The sequence below is a fragment of the Tiliqua scincoides genome, chromosome 5 (genome assembly GCF_035046505.1).
Source record: "Tiliqua scincoides isolate rTilSci1 chromosome 5, rTilSci1.hap2, whole genome shotgun sequence".
Taxonomy (NCBI): Eukaryota; Metazoa; Chordata; class Lepidosauria; order Squamata; family Scincidae; genus Tiliqua; species Tiliqua scincoides.
The window spans coordinates 59,962,123-59,969,717 of NC_089825.1; positions in this window are offsets into that span (position 1 = coordinate 59,962,123).

Sequence of the window (7,595 nt, forward strand, 5' to 3'; positions counted from 1 at the left end):
GCCCAAAGGTATATCTTAAACTTGGGTGCCATGAAACAGAAATTGCCATGATTGCCACTGTTACCAAAATCAGTGAAATCTATAGACTAAACCATGAGTTAATCAAGATTCATCTCACTTTATCTTCCCTCTCAATCCCATTGAAATAAGAATACTCTATATACTGTACTCTACCTTGATAATATACAGTAGTATGCAAGGCTGAATTCCAAGAACAAATGTATGAAAAGGAGCATTGTCTTTCAGAAGAAGGGGGTATAATGTTTGTGCTGACATTCTGCAGTAATTGAAGGAGAGAGGAAGAGTGTTTGCGCATTCATATAAAGAGTGATCTTATTTTGCTGTTGCCTTTTAATATTATTAAATAAGTAACTGTGAATCAGTACAGATGAAAAATTAACATGCCTCCTCTTTTCTAAAAATCATGGCAGGCTGTGCATATAGGGTCCCTCTCCTCTCAAATTAAACATATATCTGCACAGGTCCCAAATTTTCTTCCTAAGAAGACCACCTGAGTACTGGGGGCAGGGGATGTGTTAATCATTTGAGGATAATGATTGTGTTCTTTTTAATCTGCATATGAAAAGTAAGAGAGGGCACATGAACTTAAGAAAGGAGGATGGAGAAACAAAACCAGTCTTATGTTTTAAAATATTGCAATTAAGGAATTCTTCCATAATGCCCTTAGTAGTCTTACTATGCCTGGATCTGCTTTCCACCAATACTGTTCTTCCCAGCTGTGCTATCTGGTTGCCTGTGGCAATGATTTAGCTGAGGGACAATTTATACTTAGTGCTGGTGCAAAGAAAACATTTACCTGTGCCAGGGCTCAAGCAGGCTTGGTATAGTCATTAAAAGGTTCAAAGCCCTTACATAAGTCCCTTTGTGTGTAGTGTTTGCTTATAAGACATATATGGTTCAATGGGAAAGTTACACTAACATGTGAATCTGAACATTGGTGATATTTGCAGCATCCCAGATACAAGAACCTTGGGGTATCCATTATCCACTGATAGTGCTCATGGGGATAGAGATTTCCCTCTAGGAATCCAGAGGCAGTAGAAAACAAGGCTCATGTACCTTTTCAGAATCTGATGCAAGTACTGTATATCTACTTTACAGGGTTGTATGGCTGGTTGAAGAAGAATATAGTTTCATTTGAAGGAAGTAGTGATTGGATGCACTTGCTAATCACATGACACTATGAGAAACTGCAGAGTGGGGGCCCGATATTGAATGATTCACGCTGGCTCAGCACTGGAACACAAATGCCATAAGACACGCCTGCAACCGTCTTTGCTGGTTCAGTGCTGGAACGGGCTCACTGCAAGCCTGCACTGAGCCACTGCTGGCTGGCGGACAGAGGACTACCGCCTGGAGCTCCAGGTGAGCACCGGGTGGCAGAGAGGTGAGGGGTGTGGGGGGAGGCATTCTGAAGTGGGGAGAGGGTGGGGAGAAAGTGCGGCAGGGGGACGGATTGGGAGGGAGAGCCCAGCCACATTCATAACCCCACATCAGGCCTTCCAACCCAACACAGAGCTGCTTTGCTCTTCACTGGCTTAATAGTATAAATTGAGTAGCCCCAATGCAGTGCCGCTTCCCTTACTTGGGGGGAGGGGACAAATGTTGGGAGATGTCAGGAGCTGCTGGCGGCTGCCCAGCACACTTATGATGCAGTGGCAGTCATTTTGTTATCACTGCAGCTCTGGGTGCCTGGCAGCCCAGGTTTGGGCTGTGGATCCTTTCACAAGTTTTGCTGACTATAAATTTTAGATTATAGAGACACGTGCCCTCCCCCAGTGAATTTAGATGTGCTTCTCAATAGAGAACATGATGAGGGAACATAAAACATGGCTTTAAGCCAGGTTTAGATCACGTCCCCTAGTGAGAAAGCCAGCTTCAAGTACAGGTGCTGGTATTTGGTTCCTAGATATTCACAATACATTCTTAGTGAGTTTACAGCCATTGTAGATTATAATGCCTACCAAATCTGTAGAACCTTGGTTTTATTTACAGCCCATTCCTATGGGCCTTTTATGGCAGTGGACTAGTATTCTGCTCGCATAAAAAGCCCCTGAGGTGGTGCAAAGATTGTGCCATTGCTGGGCCATTTGAGGCCACTGCCACAAGGTGGCCACAGTGGCAGATTCTTGCTGCTGCAAACCCTGGATAGCACCAGGGCAGGTTGACTGGCATGGCGGGGGGGGGGGGAGTTTGTGGAATGGCAAAGGGAGGGGGAGAAACTGTTGGCATGTTGAAGGCAGGAGCAGGTGAATCTATCAACTGCGACATTTGCCAGATCCTATTCCCCCATTTTGCAATCCTACATGTCACCTGACTTTCTTCAGATGTGCACCAGCAAAATGTTTGGTTTAGGTCTGAGGATACCCATAAACGATCTGGCAGCCTACCAGGAGGTAAATTCAAAAATATTTTTCCTTACCTCCTGCATGCTGTCCAATTACCCTCCTCACCATAGCATGCAGCATGTGCTCCATTGGTGCCACTGCATTCTAAAACGTGGCAGGGGATAGGACTGGGTTGTTAATTATATTTACATAAGAACAGCCCCACTGGATCAGGCCATAGGCCAATCTAGTCCAGCTTCCTGTATCTCACAGCGGCCCACCAAATGCCCCAGGGAGCACACCAGATAACAAGAGACCTGCATCCTGGTGCCCTCCCTTGCATCTGGCATTCTGACACAACCCATTTCTAAAATCAGGAGGTTGCATATACACATCATGGCTTGTAACCCGTAATGGATTTTTCCTCCAGAAACTTGTCCAATCCCCTTTTAAAGGCATCCAGGCCAGATGCTGTCACCACATCCTGTGGCAAGGAGTTCCACAGACCAACCACACGCCAAGTAAAGAAATATTTTCTTGTCTGTCCTAACTCTCCCAACACACAATTTTAGTGGATGTCCCCTGGTTCTGGTGTTATGTGAGAGTGTAAAGAGCATCTCTCTATTCACTTTATCCTTCCCGTGCATAATTTTGTATGTCTCAATCATGTCCCCCCTCAGGCACCTCTTTTCTAGGCTGAAGAGGCCCAAACGCCGTATCCTTTCCTCATAAGGAAGGTGCCCCAGCCTAGTAATAATCTTAGTCACTCTCTTTTGTACCTTTTCCATTTCCACTATGTCTTTTTTGAGATGCGGCAACCAGAACTGGACACAGTACTCCAGGTGTGGCCTTGCCGTCAATTTGTACAACGGCATTATAATATTAGCTGTTTTGTTCTCAATACCTTTCCTAATGATCCCAAGCATAAAATTGACCTTCTTTACTGCCGTCACACATTGGGTCAACACTTTCATCGACCTGTCCACCACCACCTCAAGATCTCTCTCCTGATCTGTCACAGACAGCTCAGAATCCATTAGCCTATATGTGAAGTTTTGATTTTTTGCCCCAAGGTGCATGACTTTACACTTATTTACATTGAAACGCATTTGCGATTTTGCGGCCCATTCTGCCAGTCTGGAGAGATCCTTCTAGAGCTCTTCACAATCACTTCTGGTCTTCACCACTCGGAAAAGTTTGGTGTCTTCTGCAAACTTAGCCACCTCACTGCTCAACCCTGTCTCCAGGTCATTTATGAAGAGGTCACTTCCATGATAGGACTTGGTGTGGCACACATGGAGTTCTCAGTCAGTCTCCCCTCCAAGTAACCAACAAAAACCAGTGGCCAACTTGATGACACACAATTGAATAAGAGTTCTAGTATTAGCACTGATATATGGAAATGAGAGCTGTGGGTCGGGACAAGTCATATTGACAGTCGCAAGTCAATTTCAGGTGGGTCCCTATTCATTTCAATATTTTATTTCTAATATATTAGACTTGATGTTCTCATGGTATGTGACGGCATCTTTCAGAAGGCGTTTGACACGGTCCCTCACCAAAGGCTACTGAAAAAACTCCACAGTCAGGGAATTAGAGGACAGGTCCTCTCGTGGATTGAGAACTGGTTGGAGGCCAGGAAGCAGAGAGTGGGTGTCAGTGGGCAATTTTCACAATGGAGAGAGGTGAAAAGCGGTGTGCCCCAAGGATCTGTCCTGGGACCGGTGCTTTTCAACCTCTTCATAAATGACCTGGAGACAGGGTTGAGCAGTGAAGTGGCTAAGTTTGCAGACGACACCAAACTTTTCCGAGTGGTAAAGACCAGAAGTGATTGTGAGGAGCTCCAGAAGGATCTCTCCAGACTGGCAGAATGGGCAGCAAAATGGCAGATGCGCTTCAATGTCAGTAAGTGTAAAGTCATGCACATTGGGGCAAAAAATCAAAACTTTAGATATAGGCTGATGGGTTCTGAGCTGTCTGTGACAGATCAGGAGAGAGATCTTGGGGTGGTGGTGGACAGGTCGATGAAAGTGTCGACCCAATGTGCGGTGGCAGTGAAGAAGGCCAATTCTATGCTTGGGATCATTAGGAAGGGTATTGAGAACAAAACGGTTAGTATTATAATGCCGTTGTACAAATTGATGGTAAGGCCACACCTGGAGTATTGTGTCCAGTTCTGGTCGCCGCATCTCAAAAAAGACATAGTAGAAATGGAAAAGGTGCAAAAGAGAGCGACTAAGATGATTACGGGGCTGGGGCACCTTCCTTATGAGGAAAGGCTACGGCGTTTGGGCCTCTTCAGCCTAGAAAAGAGACGCTTGAGAGGGGACATGATTGAGACATACAAAATTATGCAGGGGATGGACAGAGTGGATAGGGAGATGCTCTTTACACTCTCACATAATACCAGAACCAGGGGACATCCACTAAAATTGAGTGTTGGGTGGGTTAGGACAGACAAAAGAAAATATTTCTTTACTCAGCGTGTGGTCGGTCTGTGGAACTCCTTGCCACAGGATGTGGTACTGGCGTCTAGCCTAGACGCCTTTAAAAGGGGATTGGACGAGTTTCTGGAGGAAAAATCCATTATGGGGTACAAGCCATGATGTGTATGCGCAACCTCCTGATTTTAGGAATGGGTTAAGTCAGAATGCCAGATGTAGGGGAGAGCACCAGGATGAGGTCTCTTGTTATCTGGTGTGCTCCCTGGGGCATTTGGTGGGCCGCTGTGAGATACAGGAAGCTGGACTAGATGGGCCTATGGCCTGATCCAGTGGGGCTGTTCTTATGTTCTTATGTTCTTATGTTCATCTGGGGAAATTTTACAGCTCTGTACTTTTAATAGGCTACTATGTATATGCTTTTACTAATGGAACTTACTCCTGGGTACGTGTGGGTAAGATTGCAGCTTAGAATTGTCAAAACCCTTCCTGCTTAATGATGTCACTTCTGGTCATGACATCACTTCCTGACAGATTCTCATTCTAAAAAGTGGGTCCTGGTGCTAAAAGTTTGGGAACCATATACCATGATTGTATTATTCATAAATACAAATTTTCCAAAATTTGGCCAGTAGTGGTGTCACCATCACCCTGAGGGTGTCAGCTGGTGTAGTCCTCACACCCCACATACCATAGTGATGCCTCTCAATCCAGTTCATACATATCAGAGGTGTGCTTACATTCTTCACATCCCACACTGAGGTCCTATATTGTAGTGGGTAAAATCTGGAACTGTTGGTAACATGTGGCTAGTTTTCATGATAGTGATGTTTGCCTACAGCAGGGGTCTCCAAACTTTTTGGACAGAGGGCCACATCAAATATCTAGTGTGGTGTTGAGGGCTGGAAAAAAAAATTTAAATATAAAATTTAAATAAATAAACTAGAGATGGTACTTAGATGAGTGAATAAATGAATGAATGGGTTCATTCATTCAACTTCTCTGGCTCTCAGAACACCCTCCAGACACAACCAGAGCACAGCTCTGGTCATATTCAGTTGAGTGGGCCAGAGGCTTTCAGGGGACAAGAGGCTGGCTGTGGGCCGGATAGAGGCTTGCTGCGGACCGCATCTGGCTCCCGGGCCGGGGTTTGGAGACCCCTGGCCTACAGGAAAGGATAATGTTGCTGTCATCTCCGAGATCTAACTGTGATGCTCTCTACAGTGCATATCTGTACCATCTGTTTCTGCTAATTTGCTTAAAATAGTATATTATCAAAGGCCAACCATGTACCACAATGTGGCCATGGCACATTTAGATCAGATTTAGCATTCGAAAATACATAACCATTTCATAAGAAGAATTCCAGAAAGAAGTAGATTATCTATGTCTCACTGTTCTTTCTAAATAACAATTTATCTCAGTGAATGATATATGAGAGAAGATTATTATTATATCAATATGTTAATTGCAAAATAAATCCTATACTATTGTTAGTTTAAAAATAGTAATATAAACATCATCACTGTATTTAATTGCAAAATTTATAGAAAAGGAAGTTAATAGTGAAAAATCAGTCGAATTACTACTATCTTTTCAGCAACGATTTAAATTTTCTATAAATAGCATTACATTAATTTTAGAAAGACAACACCCTGCAACCCAATTTATTCTCTTCAGTTTACATTTTTGTATTCTCATAAGGCTTTTTAGGAGGTAAAATTAGTTGAATAACTTTGACATACAGCAGGAAAACATGTAGTGAGACCCTTCCCCTCCCTGTCCCCTCTTCCAGTTTTGTTTCTTCAAAACTGCCATCCTATGAAATTTCCATTACATCAATATGGCTGTTGTTACAGCAAATCACACATCATTCAGCCACTTCACAGGATTTGTTTGCACCAGGTTTTGAAAAAATAAGCAAGCCTACATGGAAAGAGTGAACATATACCCAGGAAATAGTTTGCTGATAACATAGGAGCCTTCAAGTCTGCTGGGTGTTGCTTGGAGTTTCCCTAACAAAGAAGTAAGTGTTGGTTCTCCAAATAAAAATTACTTTTTAGACTCACATAACAGAGTCTGAGAGTTTCCAATACTAAAATGCTTGGCTTTTGGTTTGTATTTATATGTATTTTTAAAGAAGTATATAATTGGAATGGGATCTCCTTGACCATACCCCCCACATTTGGTCTCCCTACTTTCTAAGGATTATGGAACCATTGGAACTCTTTAACTCTGTGAATGCAGGAAGACAGAGTGGCTCTGCATTAGGAACTGAGCAGAGATTAATCTACTGACAGCCTTGAAATGGCTCTTTTTCAACATCCATTCCCATAAGGTTATTCACATAGAGTTGCTATTTAGTACAGGGTCAGTGTCATGAAATGTATTTGTTGAGTCTCTTTGGTGCCAAAGTTTTTGCCAGCAATCTGATTTCCTTGATAGTAGTACTATTTCAAATATATCCAAATCGGGAGAAGACATGCCAGCATCTGTGGAGTCTTGGTTTACACCCTGAGAGCAAGGGCAAGGAGAAGCCCCCTCCCATTCACCCCTGCCTTTATGACTGCTTAGGTCAGCTTGCCTTCATCCAAGTTCTAGAAAATGTTGTTTTTCATTTGTTCCTGCAGCCCAATGCACAGAGTTTGTGTTTCAGCAGTGATGGACTGACTCATTTGAATATATGGTTCTTTGCACTTCGCGGATAAAATTACGTATTTGACCACAACTTAGACTCCACACTAACTGTGTTGATTGATGTCTCCATGGCACTGGTTAGGCCTGTTATTTGGAATTTTTTTCAGCT